The 15,277-nt window shown below is 49.4% G+C and overlaps 1 protein-coding gene across 5 annotated transcripts in view; it reads right to left on the bottom strand.

Moving 5' to 3' along the window:
- LOC105470806 (xyloside xylosyltransferase 1) overlaps positions 1-15,277 on the bottom strand; it is a 194,582-nt gene that overhangs the window by 91,911 nt on the left and 87,394 nt on the right. Inside the window, exon 1 of one of the 5 annotated variants that reach the window (XM_071090624.1) lies at positions 33-465. The exons of the other annotated variants lie outside the window; for them this stretch is intronic. The gene's annotated coding sequence lies outside the window, so the exon portion shown is untranslated. Of the gene's footprint in view, positions 1-32; positions 466-15,277 lie in introns of those variants that run through there. 5 annotated transcript variants of the gene reach the window in all.

The following is a 15,277-nucleotide window of genomic DNA, read 5'->3' as shown; positions in this document are numbered from 1 at the left end:
ATCTATCATCTAGGAGATAATTAAGTACCTACCTCTCAGGTACTGGGCTACGCACTTCACATATTTTGCCGCATCAAATCCTCACACACAGGGCTTACTGTCCCCACTCTCGAGCTGCCTCCTCCCTGACACTTGAAGTTTCATTGCTTTCATCTCTGTTTACCGAGGCTGAGAGGAGCCCCTCCTGATATGAGTCTGATAAGAATGACACAGGAAGGCAGGGAAGTCACAGGATTGGCCCCTCTGCTGAGAATCCAGGCTCAAATTTTCACTGGAAATACAGACTCTCCCCGCCTCATGGAGCAGACGTCCCCACACATTTCACCACTAAGAAACCCCCTTAGTCACCTCCCACAGTGGACTCCATCATTGCAAAGATTCTGTTTACCAAACTGCACTTAAGCACTCATTAATCTATTTCCCAATTTTAATTAAATTTTAATTTCATTTAATCATTAGTTTTTCTTCTAATTAAATAACATTTGAGTTATTTTAATTTAAAGACATAAAATACAATGCACCACACTGACAGAATGCAGCTGAGTGCAAAAAAAGAAAGAGAAAACAAGGTTTTAACTCATAAATATTTCAGCGTGCACTTCCTAAGAAACAAGGACACTCTCTTTCATAACAACAGTATGACATCAAAGTCAGGACACTAGCAGTAACAACCCAATACCATTTCATCCACAGTCCTATTCAAAATGTGTCAGTTGTCCAAAGACAAAAACACAGTTCCTGGCTCCAGACTGCATGTAGCTGCCCCACGCGTTCTATCTGAAACGATTCCTCAGTCTTTCCTCGTCTTCTAGGACTTAGGACAATTTGGGGAATATGGGCCACTTTTTTATTGATTTATTGATTTATTGATTTTGAGATGGAGTCTTTTGCCAGGCTGGAGTGCAATGGCATGATCTCAGCTCACTGCAACTTCCACCTCCCGGGTTCAAGCGATTCTCCTGCCTCAGCCTCCCAAGTGGCTGGGATTACAGGTGCCCACCACCATGCCCGGCTAATTTTTGCATTTTTAGTAGAGATGGGGTTTCACCATGTTGGCCAGGCTGGTCTCATCTCTTGACCTTGTGATCCGCCTGCCTTGGCCTCCCAAAGTGCTGGGATTACAGGCGTGAGCCACCGCGCCGGGCCATGGGTCAATTATTTGGTAGAAGTCCTTCAGTCTGGGTTTGCCTGACGTCTCCTCCTGACTAGAAGCGGGCTGTGCATCTTTGTCAGGAAAGCCGCAGAAGCAATGCTGCGTTCTCACAGCGCCACACCGGCAGACACATGGTGCCAGACCGTCCTATCACTGATGACGTTAGCTTTGATCACAGCCGAGCTACCATTTTTCTCTTTGTAACAACAACATTTTGTGGGGTGATACTTTAAGACTCTGACAATATCCCATTTCTTAACAAATGCTTACCTGTTTGTTTTAGCATCCATTGATGATTCTTGTCTAAATAAATTATTACTATGTTGAGCCAGGCACGGTGACTCACACCTGTAATCCCAACACTTTGGGAGGCCGAGGCGGGTGGATCACCTGAAGTTAGAAGTTCGAGGCCAGCCTGGCCAGCATGGTGAAACCCCATCTCTACTAAAAATACAAAAATGAGCCGGGCATAGTGGCGGGCACCTGTAATCCCAGCTACTCGGGAGGCTGAGGCAGGAGAACCACTTGATCCCAGGAGGTGGAAGTTGCAGGGAGCCAAGATCATACCACTGCACTCCAGCCTGGGCGACAAGAGCAAAACTCCATCTCCAATATATATATAACTATGTCGATTGTCAAATGGTGACTTTCCAATGCCTTCATTCCTTCCACATTTATTAGCTGGCATTCTGCTCCATTGTGTTGACCTCACCCATGCTCAGCCAAGAAGAGCTTCCTGGTATCACCCACTTATGGCAGGTTGTGCCAAGCATATTCGTCCCTTCTGGTTTTCCCCAAAATGCAAATACCAGAAGGCTCCGTGGTGCCTGAGGCAGGGGAACTGAACAAGGCAGAAATGTCAGAGCTGCTGAGGCTGCAGCTTTGGGCCCATCATCCAAGTATTTGAGACAGCAGTGACCCTCTTGGAAAATCTCCAGGCTATGGGATCAGTGTCCACTCTCACTGGATAAAGAAACGATAACTGCATATCACAGGCAGCACCAGAACACCTTCTCTTTCCTCTATTTGTTTTTTCAAACAACTGTTGACATGGACTCTACATTATTCCGCGAAATGTGAACTGAGGGATTTTAGGCCCTGGGGTAGAGCCGTGGGTCACAGGCCTGGCTATGGCACTGCATCCAACCATGGCTAAGCCATCACCAGCTGTCCCAGACTGTAAGGATGAGGAGTTTGAAACAGGTGCGGTCTGAGACCCCTCCCAGTCCTACCATGCTGTGATTCTGAACAGAAATGGTCTTTGCCCCTCACTCATACCTTGTTTGTTCTCAGAACAGCACAAATATATCATCAGACACAGGAGATACACCTACTGCGTTGTTCTCGCCCATGCCCAGCCAAGCAAGCCACGAAATCCCTACTATGTGCCAAGCACTATGCTAAATGTGAAGGTTCAGAAATAAATAGTATCTTTCCCAGCTTCAAAAATGCCAATACTGGAGGGTTTTTCACTAGATATTCTCTGCTGCCACTGCTGCAGCTGCTTCCATCCTACCCTGGTCCTGAGGGCAGCAGCCCTGTTCACCAGTCACCCAGCAAGCATGGGCAGGCCCTGCCGAGAGAGGGCCCTACCTATGGAAGAAGAACCAGAGGCTGGGAGGTGCTGGGACCTGCCTTACTACTGAGAGCTGCCCTCTTCTGCAACATTCCTCACGATCATTAAACATCGCCACATGGAAACTGACATTTCCTTAGTACCTACTGTGTGCCAGCCCCTGGAATACCTGAAAGGCCCCCACTTTCCATTTGGCAAATGTTGAAAATTCGGGTCCATGGTGGCCTGTACTAACCTGCCTAGGGTCACATGGCCAGTGAGTGACACAGCAGGAATGCAAGTTAGCCCCCGCCCCCATCACAAAGTCTGAGCTCTTTTGCCTCAACGTGGTCCCTTTAAACAGGGTTTACCTCTAAATCCACCCGCTCCCTGTGCAGTTACCTACTTCTGGGAAACACTCCAAAACCTAGTGGGTTAAAACAACAGTGTATTACTATCCCTGACAGTTCCGTGCGTCCACTAGGCTTAGCAGGGTGGTTCTGACTGTGGGGGTCTTTTGGGTGAAGGCAGTAAGATGGTGGCTGGGCTGGAGGCCTCTAAAGGCTCAGCCTGGCTGGCTGACCGTGATGGCTACACAGGTTGCCAGCAGTCCCTGCTGGCCGCGGCCACACGCTCAGCAGGGCTGTCAGCCTGAGTGCGCTCCTGTGGGCTCTCCCGGGGGCTGGGGCTCCATCCCAGCATGGCAGCTGGAGTCCAAGATGAAGTCTGCCAAGGTGAGTGTTCCCGGAGACCCGGGCTGAAACGGCAGGGCCACTTATGACCCAGCCTTGAAAGTCACTCAGCATCACTTCCACTACATCCCATTTGTCAAAACAAGCCACAGTGCCAGCCCAGATTCAGGGAGAGGAACCAACATAAAGGTGTGCGTACCAGGAGGTGTGTCCCTTAGGGGTCGGCTTTGGAGACCAGCTGCCACATAGCCTCGTACCACAGTGGGATACAGATACAGATGGTCCCCGCCACAATGCGGGTCCACTTAACAATTTTTCAGCTTTAGGATGGGTTTATCAAGGCATTAAATGTATTCTTAACTTAGGATATTTCTGATTTACAATAGGTTTATTGGGCTATAGCCCCCCATAAGTAAAGGAGCAACTGTATTTTAAATTTCTTCCTTATACTTTTCCTAGTTTTCTACTATATACAAAGACACACACACTTTTGTAATCACAGGAATAAACATTTGAAATTATAACTATATAATATTGTAATATATGTTCTATGCAGGAGTATTGGTGTGTCAAATGTATATTAAAATATGTGTGTGTGTGTGTGTGTGTGTATATATATATATATATATATATATATATATATTTTTTTTTTTTTTTGAGATAGAGTTTCACTCTTGTTGCCCAGGCTGGAGTGCAATGGCATGATCTCAGCTCACCGCAACCTCCGCCTCCCAGATTTAAGCGATTCTCCTGCCTCAGCCTTCTAAGTAGCTGGGATTACAGGCATGCACCACCACACCTGGCTAATTTTGTAATTTTAGTAGAGATGGGGTTTCTCCATGTTGGTCAGGCTGTTCTCAAACTCCCAACCTCAGGTGATCCGCCCGCCCCGGCCTCCCAAAGTGCTGGAATTACAGGTGTGAGCGACCACGCCCAGTCGTTAATGTATATATTTATGTATATGTGTATATACACACACCTATGAAACTAGAAGAAAATATACAAAATCCCACTGGGGTAAATGTGCAATTATTTTTTAAGTATTTTTCATGTTCCCAAAATGGACATATATTGCTTTTGAAAACGTCTTAAAAGAAATTAATTAACTACCTCACAGAACACACCCATCTTTTAGTCAATGTGTATCAGATTTAAGGCATTTAGCCATGACCTCAACTTTCTTTAGGATTCCTTCTCAAGGTCAACAGAGGTACCCATTTATACAACCTTCTTCCTAAGCCAAGTCCCTTCCAAAAATTCTGCATTCCTCCTGCTTCACCACAAGATGATTTACTGGGCTTCTAAATGCATTTTTCAAAAAAAAATCAAACAATAAGCTGAGAGTTCATCTCACCTGGCTTCGTTTCCTGTCATTCATCTAGTTGTATTTATGCTACATTTCCCCATCTCTTCTTGCCAAGTACATCTTGGAAACAGCAGGTGCTCTGAGTATCTGAGCAGCTTAGAAAAATCCTCAAGCCTCCGGAGACAAGCCTTTTCCAGAGGCCAATTTGTATTCTCAGAGCTCCAGGCCTAAAGGTACCCAATAAGCCAGAGCAGTGACTCTCACCTGGAATCCTAGCACTTCAGGAGGCCAAGGCAGGAGGATCCCTTAAGCCCAGGAGTTTGAGTCCAGCCTGGGCAACGTACTGAAACTCTGCCTTTACCAAAAAAAAAAAAAAAAAAAAAAAAAAGGAACCCAGCCATGAATGAGTAGCCTCAGAAATAGGTGAGGGGATGAGCTCATGAATGGGAAAGTTCAGTCAACCCTCTGTGTCCAGGGAGGTAAACTGAGGCAAAGCAATTCCCTTCCTGTCAGATTTAAATGATGGTATAAAACTCACTGCAGACAATGAGGTGGAAGGTGATGAACCTGCTGCTGCCTAAAATGACACAGACCATCCAAACCCAACAGCAAAAGCAGCCAAGGGGCTTCCCTCTGAGTCAACAGCCAACAAACGGCACAGGGTGAGCCTGGACTGCACACTTCGGGAACTGAGCATGGTAAGAGCAGGGTACCTGGGCAGGAGATGCCAAAGGCAAGCCTAAGTTCTCCTGGCAGCCCTACCCTTCCCAAAGGAGGGTGGGTTCTGAACGGCTAAGCACAGGGGTCTGTTACCAGCGTCCGCACAACAGCTCTGGGAGCCCGAGATGGCGTATTTGTTGAGTCAGTCAGTGCTACTGTTACCCGGTCACTTTCCAACCATAAACCCAAACTTCAAATTTCATCACTTGGGGTGGATTAAGAAATCTGACTTGGCCTTTCTTGGGGTTTAATGTCCTACACGCCTGCATGAATGAGAAACTTTGGCATTCCTATGGAAATATAAGACATTTTAACCTTACCCAGGCAGGATGGTATCCGGATTACTGGTGTCTTGATTGTACTCTTAAATGTGCAGTTTCCTGATGTCCACGGATGTCAAAATAAACAAACAAACATACAAAAAGCATGCACTGCCCTGATGAGGCAGAGAAGCCGTGCTCTGCCCTTTCTCTCCTCTACCAAAACAGGTTGCTTCCCCACAGGTCTGTGCTCATGGTCTGGTTCCCAGAATGCCACGTCAGGGCAAATGCGCTTTCTGAATATTCTAGTCCAGTATCAAGAGATGAGGTTGCCTCTGTGCAATTCATACGACAGTTATTTGTGACTTTATTGGAGTCATTAACAGTTAAGTGCGTCCGGGCGCGGTGGCTCACGCCTGTAATCCCAGCACTTTGGGAGGCCGAGGCAGGCAGATGACGAGGTCAGGTGATCGAGACCATCCTGGCTAACATGGTGAAACCCCGTCTCTACTAAAAATACAAAAAAAAAACTAGCCGGGCGAGGTGGCGGGCACCTGTAGTCCCAGCTACTCCGGAGGCTGAGGCAGGAGAATGGCGTGAACCCGGGAGGCGGAGCTTGCAGTGAGCCGAGATTGTACCACTGCACTCCAGCCTGGGGGACAGAGTGAGACTCCGTCTCAAAAAAAAAAACCAAAAAACAAAAAAACAAAAAAACAAACACACATGCAAAGAGTTAAGCGATAAACATCCAGGTACAGAGTTTGGTTACTACCAGTGATAGAAGAGTTGAACAATCTTTTTTTTTTTTTTTTTTTTTTTTTGAGATGGAGTCTCGCTCTGTGGCCCAGGCTGGAGTGCAGTGGCGCGATCTGGGTTCACTGCAGGCTCCACCTCCCAGGTTCACGCCATTCTCCTGCCTCAGCCTCCCAAGTAGCTGGGACTACAGGCGCCTGCCACCATGCCCGGCTAATTTTTTGTATTTTTAGTAGAGACGGGGTTTCACCATGTTAGCCAGGATGGTCTCGATCTCCTGACCTCGTGATCCACCCGCCTTGGCCTCCCAAAGTGCTGGGATTACAGGCCCAGTTGAACAATCTTAAAAGAATTCCCAAGTGATTTCAATTATAAAGCCAGGCGTTAATTGTGCGGTCACAGAAATGCTGAACTCATACAAAAGGAAAAGGGATGTTCCTTTTCCATGCGAGCCAGTTTGGGTTTTGTTTTCTTTTTAAAACACTTTTACCTCCATTCATATCTTAAGTACCATCATGATGGCTGGTAACTTTAATTCCTTGAATACAAACAAAATTGGTCCAAAGCACCTTGTAGCCCAGGCGATCTGGGATTTTCTGCTCCAAGATAGAGAGAGCCTTTCTACTTCTCAGAAGAAAAAGCTGGACCTGCACCAAAGTTTCCTTCTGCGCCTAATGAGAGGCTTGCCACGCTGCAATAACCACAGAAACACGATGCTGCTCGAAGCGTTTCCCTCAGGAGGAAGAACACTGCCCCAAGAAGTTAGCGGCTGAGCACTGCTGAACGCGAGCACAGTCCCAGGTTCTCTCCAGGGCCAGGGGAAGCACCAAGCCAGAACCTCCGAGTGAGTGTCCCGTCAACAGTACCCACAGCTGGCAACAGCACACTGCAGAGTTCTAAGACGTGGATGCCCTCCTCGTTCATGACTAACAACTTTGCATTCTTTCAATCATTCAACAAATATTTATTACACCCCTACTGTGTACCAGGCGCTGCTCTAGCCACTGCAGATAAGGCAGGGGAAAGACAGGCATGGGTCCTGCTCCTGTAACTTATAGACTAGACGAGAGGGCCTCAGACGGCAGTAAGTGTTACAGAGAAAATAAAATAGGGTGATGGGGGAGAATGTGACATTGTGAGAGCTACTGGAATCGGATAGTCAGGGAAGGGCTTTTCAACAGGCAACATATGAGCTGAAACCTGAACTATGGGAAAACAGAAATGCAAAGATTTGGGGGAAGAGAGGGCAAAGGGAGTCACTAGTGAAAAATCAAGGAATGCATTTAGCACGTTTCTGTTGAAAAGCAGGGAGGAGAACCGGTGGAGTCGGAGCAAGGGGTATGAGGAAGAAAGGTATTAAAGCCATGGCTAGAGAGCTAGGTGGGCACACCTGACCGGGTGAGGGGCTTTAGGCATTAGAGAGGAGTGATTTGGCAGCCCCCCGGGCTGATCGACACCCCTACTTTGAAGACTGGGCACCTCTCCATGCCTCTACCCTGATCCTGGCGTCCTGGTCCACATCTTGTGAGTCCCCCAGGAGCTCTGTCTCTCTAGACGGTACTCTCAACAGTGGAGATGCTCACCCTGAGAGATGTTACAGGGCTCTCAACTAGGGAACCGCATCTCCCCTGCATTTTGGGTCCTCTGGCTAACTTTTGTGAGGCTGGGATCCAAAGACAGAGAGTGTGGCTGCTATTCCTCAGGAAAGAAAATACCAGGAAGGCGCAGGGAAAGGTGCAGCGTCTCCTCCCCCAGCATCTGCCTGGCCATTATGGTCTGGTTCTGCTCCTGGCCTCATTCTCCTTTGTGCTATTACCTAGGAGGTGGTCGACACTAAGGAACATTCTGGTTCACATAAGACTTGGCGGAAGAACAGCAACCAGCACAGGCTTGCTACGCACCTAAAAACGGGCATGAAACTCTATTTTTATTCACTGAATCCTATGTTCCCAATGATTAAAAGCATCACTTTAAAGACCTTTCATTTTCCTTTCTGGTTGTTTTCAAATGGCCAGTGAGCTTCCCAGTTTTCCAAATTCCGCTCCTCCACCCTCCCCACTACAGTAGTCCACTGACTTGGGGTAAAGTACGGGCTCCGGGGGAATCCTACTGACAGGCGTCGCGGATAAAGCTTCGGAACGTCCCGGTAGAAAGCAGGCGCAGCTCTGCGTCTCAGGCATCCCGCACCTGCTCGCTGTCTAGGAGAGCACCCAGCTCCCACCAGGGAGTCCCTCCTATGGGTCATCAGTGGCAACGACCTCATTTCCCTGACGGGAAGCGTGGAGATGTCATTGTTGGGGGTCTTCCCCAGGTCATGCGACTAGGGGCTGTGTCAGCAGGCACTGGTAATCACAGCCTCTGGCTCCGTGGGGTTGCAGGAGCAGAGTCCCTCAGTCAGAGGATGGAGAGAGAGAAGCCCAGGGCAGAAGGAGGACACCAGGCCAGGGAGATACTTCTCTGGTGATTTTTTTTTTTTTTTTAAACAAGGGCTGTAGATCATTTCATTGGTCAGCTTCACATAAGCCAGCCTCGTGCCAGCCTTGCTACTGGCAATCAGGAAACCTTCCACACACCACCCCTTCTTTGTCTAGAGACTCTAGATACTCAAAAGGAGATGAGGCTTTCACTTTTCCTCTGCAGAGGAGGCAGAAGAAGGGGTCCTGGGATGAGGAACCACAGAGGCTCTCCCTCACAGCAGTCCATTCTTTTTCTTCTTAGGACTTCCCACAGTTGGCAATTGTACCTTTTTTTTTTTTCCAAGATAGGGTCTCCCTTGGCCACCCAGGCTGGAGTGCAGTGGCACAATCACAGCTCACTGCAGTCTTGATTTCCTGGGCTCAAGCGATCCTCCCACCTCAGCCTCCTAAATACCTGAGACCACAGGTGCACACCACTACGCCCGGTTAATTTTAATTTTTTTTAAGAAACAGAGTCTCATTATGTTGCCCAGACTGGTCTCAAACTCCTGGGCTCAGGTGATCCTCCTGCCTCAGCCTCCTGAGTAGCTGAGACTACAGGAGCACGCCACCATGCCTAGCTATTTCCTTTCCTTCCCTCTTTCCCTCCCTCCTTTCCTTCCTTCCTCCCTCCCTCCCTTCCCTTCCCTTTCTCTTCTTCCTCTTCCTCCTCCTCCTCCTCCCCTTGGCTGCCTCCTCCTTCTCCCCTTTCCCTTCCCCTTCTCCTTCCCCTTATTCTTCTTTTTCGTAGAGATTGGGTCCTGCTATGTAGCCTCGGCTGGTCTTGAACTGGACTCAAGCAATCCTCCCTCCTTGGCCTCCCAAGTAGCTGGGACTACAGGAGTGTGCCACCGTGCCCAGCCACAGTGGTACATCTATTTGTTTCCTTATTTATGGTTGGCCTCTCTCCCAAGACTGTAAGATCCATGAGGGCTTGGACTGTCCCTAAGGACAGTGTCTGGCGTATTCAGCAACAACTATTATTTTTTAAAAGGAGGAAACACAAGACTCTCAGAACCAGGTTCACTTGGTAAAGAGCTTCCCCAAGCAAGGAATCCTTGCTTGTGTGCCATCAGTACGTTCCACCTCTCTGACACGCTGGTATAATTTGATTAATTTATTGCATTTATTAAGCTCCCTAGCTTCTCCAGTTCCTCATGTTTGGAGATACATTGATGTTGATGAGGCTGGAGAGCTGGCGGAAGCAAGACGGTAGTCTGTATCCCATACCACAGCTGGCACTCCCTTATGCTTACGTAAGGACTTTAAACATGTAAAAGGCAGATGTTTGGGGTTGGAATTGACAATATGCAAAGCTCAGTAAGAAGATGCAAAAGTCACAGTTCCCATGGTAACACTCCTTACATCACAGAGCCCAGGCCTACAGGGTCTGCTGGAAAGGTGATCTGAGAAGTAGGACAAGGCTAACTCCTCAGAACCAGCAAGAAACTCTCAAGCCCCCACCTAGGAACTAACTCCCCGGCCTGCTGCCGCTGCTGACATCCCCCCTCCAGCACGTCGGGGACCACATGCCACCCTCCTCGCTGGGCTCTCACATCAGCACTACCAGCCAGGGGTTACTCCAGCGAAAGGGAAGGGTCCTGCTCATAAAGGCTGTGTCCCTCCCTCAGGCTTCTGCAGGAGCCCTTCTGCCAAACTCCTCATCCTCCTGTGGGCTTCCCAGGTTGTCCATGTAGAATTACTTGCTCCCTTGCAGTATTAATTCACATAGTTCTCTAGCATGCACAGAGTATTATATTTAGGCATTTGTGCATCTGTGATGCTTCCTCAACAGTGAGGCCCACACAGGTATGGACTGTGTCTTGCCCTTTCATCCCTGGCCTCCAGAACAGGATCTGAAGAAGGACCTCAATTTCAAGATGACCTCACATGAATGAATTCAAGATTCTCTCTTGAATCTTGAATATTTTCATCAAGGACTTACTAGAAGGTAGAGAAAGATACTTACCAGGCTTGCCGGAAGCATGAAACAGAGACACAGAATGGCAAACGGGAACGGCGGAGGAATTAGTCTCTGACACAATCTGGCGGTGTAGGATCAACGCACCAACCCAAACCTGGGCTGCATGTGAAAGCCCTGCAGTGGCATCATGCCAACCAACCACACAAGTTCATGGCCATGAGACCTGCGTTAGCAGCAGCCTCAAAAACGGGGAGATGGCCAGGTACGGTGGCTCACGGCGATAATTCCAGCACCTCGGGAGGCCGAGGGAGAAGGATCGCTGAGTGCAGGTGTTTGAAAACCAGCCTGGGCAATGCAGCAAGATCCCATCTCTAAAAATAATAATAATAATAAAAAATAAAAAAATTAGCTCGGCATGCGTCTGCAGTCCCAGCTACTCAGGAAGCTGATGTGGGGGAACTGCTTGGGTCCAGGAGTCAGAAGATGCAGTGAGCTATGTTCATGCCACTGAACTCCAGCCTGAGTGACAGAGCAAGGCTCCGTCTCTTAAAAAAAAAAAGAGGGATGGAAATGTTGCCTTTGTTGACTGGGGCGTCAGTTACAAGGGTACGTAAGTTTGTCAAAACGAACTGAACTACACACTTAAGATCTGTGCATGTCATGGTATGTAAAAATTTTATCTTGATAGAAAATGAATGAGAAGGAGGTGTGACAGTCTGACTCCATTTTCTGCTCTTTAACTGCTGACAGCTTTTCTTTTTAAGCCCCATCCCTCCCTCTTCCCTTTCTGCCCCACATCTGGGCAAGCTGGTAAGAAAGTCTGAATGCTGTCCCGCTTGGCTGCGGCAGAAGGTTCAAACCATGCAAGCCCTTGCCCACACGGAACCCTCGCCCAAGCCTAACCCCTAATCCCCAAACAATCCCCAGACCGGGCTCCTTTCCCTTCCCTCTCTTTCATTTTCAGACCAGCTTGAGAAGCCGGCCCTGCTCTCTCCAGAAAACCCTATTATGTGGTCTCAACGTTCAAATCAAATTCTGGGTGGAGACCATCCCGGAAATGTGGAGTGGCCACAACGAAGGGCACACACAGAGGATCTGGTGCCACTGCAAACCCGGTGTCTCCAGCAGGACGCGGCCATCAAATAAGGGCTTGGCGCAGCTCCATCCGCAGAGGCATGGCTCCCTGGTTTCACGCAGGGAGCTGAGAACAGCCCCGTACTCTGCCCTCCGGTTTGTGTCTGCCCCTCTCCCGGTGCCCAGCTCTGAAGCACGGTCTTCACGCCTGGGCCCCCTGTATTTGAGGGGGGCAGAGACCAACCGCTGTGCATTCAGAAGCAGGTATCTGGAGAGCGGGGAACCCAGAAATATTTCCGTCGGGGAGCACATGGGGAAGCCAGGACTGTTTCCCCTGATGGAAGGCTCTCTTTGAATTTGTAAAAGAAAGGATAAAGGCTTCTTCATTGAGGTCGAGAGTTGCAGCATCAAGAGATAAAAGCAGGTCTTGGAAAACATAAGAAAGAGTTTTCTAAAATATGTCTGAAGATGGAAGAGGCTGGTCTGAGGGTGGCAGCTCCCTGTCCCTGGGCCTTCACGTAGTTCCCACTGGACAACCCCACACTCCAGGGAGGCCGTGGAGGAGATTGGAGAACTCATGACGGGGCCGGGCGCTGTGGCTCACGCCTGTAATCCCAGCACGTTGGGAGGCTGAGGCGGGCGGATCACGCGGTCAGGAGACCAAGACCATCTTGGGCAACACGGTGAAACCCCGTCTCTACTAAAAATACAAAAATTAGCTGGGCGTCGTGGCGTGCGCCTGTAATCCCAGCTACTAAGGAGGCTGAGGCGGAAGAATCGCTTGAACCAGGGAGTCAGAGGTTGCAGTGAGCGGAGATTGCACCACTGCACTCCCGCCTGGGTGACAAGAGTGAGACATCATCTCAAAAAAAAAAAAAAAGGAACTCATGATGGGCTCGTACCTCAGAGTTTTTCCAGACCCGAAATGCTCTGACCCAATTCAACAACTCCCTTATCTCCACTAAAAACTGCAGTGTTCAATACTCTGACCAGAAAAGGATACGGAAGCTCAAGAACTGGTTTTCAGTCACGTCCTATTCACACTCGACTTGAACACTGGCCAAAGGATCAGTCAGCTGAAGAGGCCTGCGTGTGTGGAGGAGGAACGCTGAGGGACACTGGCCTCAGAATGGACACCGCCAGCTTATGAGTCCACTAATCAATTCCAACAGGAAAACCCTAAAAACAGAAACAAACCACAGGCAAACAGCCCACACCGAGAGGTAAGCAGTTTCCAACTGGGAACTCAATTTCATCCTGCCTGTGAGAAAAGCACAAAAAAAGTGACTTTCCAGATTTCACTTATACCGTAGAGATGTGGTACAAATTTTAAAACGAGTCACAATTAACAAAGGATTTCCTAAGTGTGGTGCTGAGCCAGGAAAGCCTGCCCTGTGTCGCTCATGCTATGACTGATGTGTGGGCCCTGAAGACGCCTCCCCGTGCTCCCTTGGGCCTTTGCTTCCTCCTCTCCCTCCCACTGTCTCCCGAACACAGGCAGACTCCAGGCCGGGACTGCACACCGCAGGCAGAGTTGGGCCAGGGTGAGGCTGAGTGACGGAGTGCCTGGGAAGGGACAGAAGAATCTCTGAGCGGCCCCAAGCAGTGGGGTCCCGACAGAGCACCCCTGACCCGTCATGGAAGGAGGGGAGCAAACAAGAGAGGCAGGGAGGGAGGCAGCGACGCAGCAGGCCTGGGGTGGTCTGGCTTGCGCACAGTCATTTCTAACTCCAGATCCCCGTCTCTGCACTGACGCCAGGGGCGGTGAGTGGCACACTCAGTCCCTCAGGTACAGGAAAGATCCCTTCCATCCTGGGGACCCAGCTCATGAGGGCCGAGGAGGAAGGAGCCACAAAGGTCTGGATGATTTATCCCTCTGGCCTGCCTGGTCCTTAGGACACACTTCCTTCGGCTGCAGCCTCCCTGATTCCCGAGCTGTTTCCTGCTGCTTTTCTCATTTCATCAACTTCTTTTGAACAATTTCCTGTTCCTTTTTCTTTCTATGCTCCTCTTCCTGGCTCTGTAGCCCTTGGAAAGAAGCAAACAAACAGATAAGGGTCAGCATCCGAGGCCAGCCCCAGGGCCCTTCCCAGCCGTCTCTGGAGCGTGATGTGGCCCCGTCTGGCTAGGAGCAGCAGACGGCGGTGGCCGGAGCACCCTGTGCCACGGAAAACGTGACCAGGAACACGGGTCTGACAGCTCTGGGCGCACACAAGCCGACGGGAAAGGCGCCCACTGCCCCCACCCCTGCAAACACGCGCCTGCTCGCCAGGAGCAAGGGCCGCGCGGACCCTCCTTGGGAGAAGCCTCAAGGCCTGTCCCTATTCCTGCCTCAGGATTGTGAGCATGAGGGATCCTCAAGGCCACTGTCGCCCAGACCTTTAGCTATAGAAAAGTAAATGGTATGGTTCATCCCTTCTTGGCTAATGAGGGTTGACCACAAACCAAACTATAAAATGCCCAACTGATTTCAAGGAAGTCAGTTCAGACAAAGGGCTAAAGGGTGGTGACTCCGGGCCGTGAGAGGGAAAGGCAAGGCCAGAGCGTCCAAGCCTTTGATGAGGCCCACCTGTGGCCAGGGGTGTAGACCTTAGAGAACATGTTCTAAAAAGAAATAAAGGTACTTTATTTGAGAAGTCGGTGCTTGAGAACACTGTGCTTCTCCTGAGGACGGACTTGCTTCTTTCTCTCTGACAATGACAGCTCCATAAAGGTGACAATCTCCCTTTTCACACCGGCTACATGGCTGAGGGGCTGAGGAGTGTGTTTGGCCACCAGGTGTGCCTTTGTGTCTTTTTGTATGAGGCTCACACATTCATCTTCTACACATTTACCCCTGGCCCTGAGTCTCTACTTGGTTTTGGTTTTTTTTTTTTTACCTTTGTGTCATTTTAGTGAACACCTCAAATTCTCTGAGGACTGTGGCAGAGGACTGAGGAAGTGGATGATAATAAATATCCACAATCATGGTGTGTGCAGGTAACACTGCTTGAGTGCTTACTGTGTACCAGGTACTGTTGGAAGCTGTTCCTATATATAAGCTCACTTGGTGCTCACAACAACCCTGGCGCTAGGTATATTTCCGTGGATACTATATCCTCCTGTGTGCTGGATCCTCTCACCCTCATTTCAGAGGAGGAGTCTTGGGCCCAAGTGGTTAAGTGTCCACAGGTGGTATCTGGCAGTGCTGGGGTTTGCACCCCAGCCGTTCCTCCCCACGGCTGATACCCTTAACCACCATGTAATACATGGAAGTAAGAGGGGAAGGTGAATGAGTGGCCTAACCCACGGACAATGGGTAAACTGCCCACGCTAAAGTCAGAGGTTAGTTCCTAATGAGCTTTCGTATTTTTCTTGAGAATGCTGGTCACCCAAGATCTCCAA

Source organism: Macaca nemestrina, chromosome 2, assembly GCF_043159975.1.
Source record: "Macaca nemestrina isolate mMacNem1 chromosome 2, mMacNem.hap1, whole genome shotgun sequence".
In the NCBI taxonomy this organism is placed as follows: Eukaryota; Metazoa; Chordata; class Mammalia; order Primates; family Cercopithecidae; genus Macaca; species Macaca nemestrina.
The sequence above is the reverse complement of the archived record's forward strand: the minus strand, read 5'-3'. Positions and strand labels throughout refer to the sequence as shown.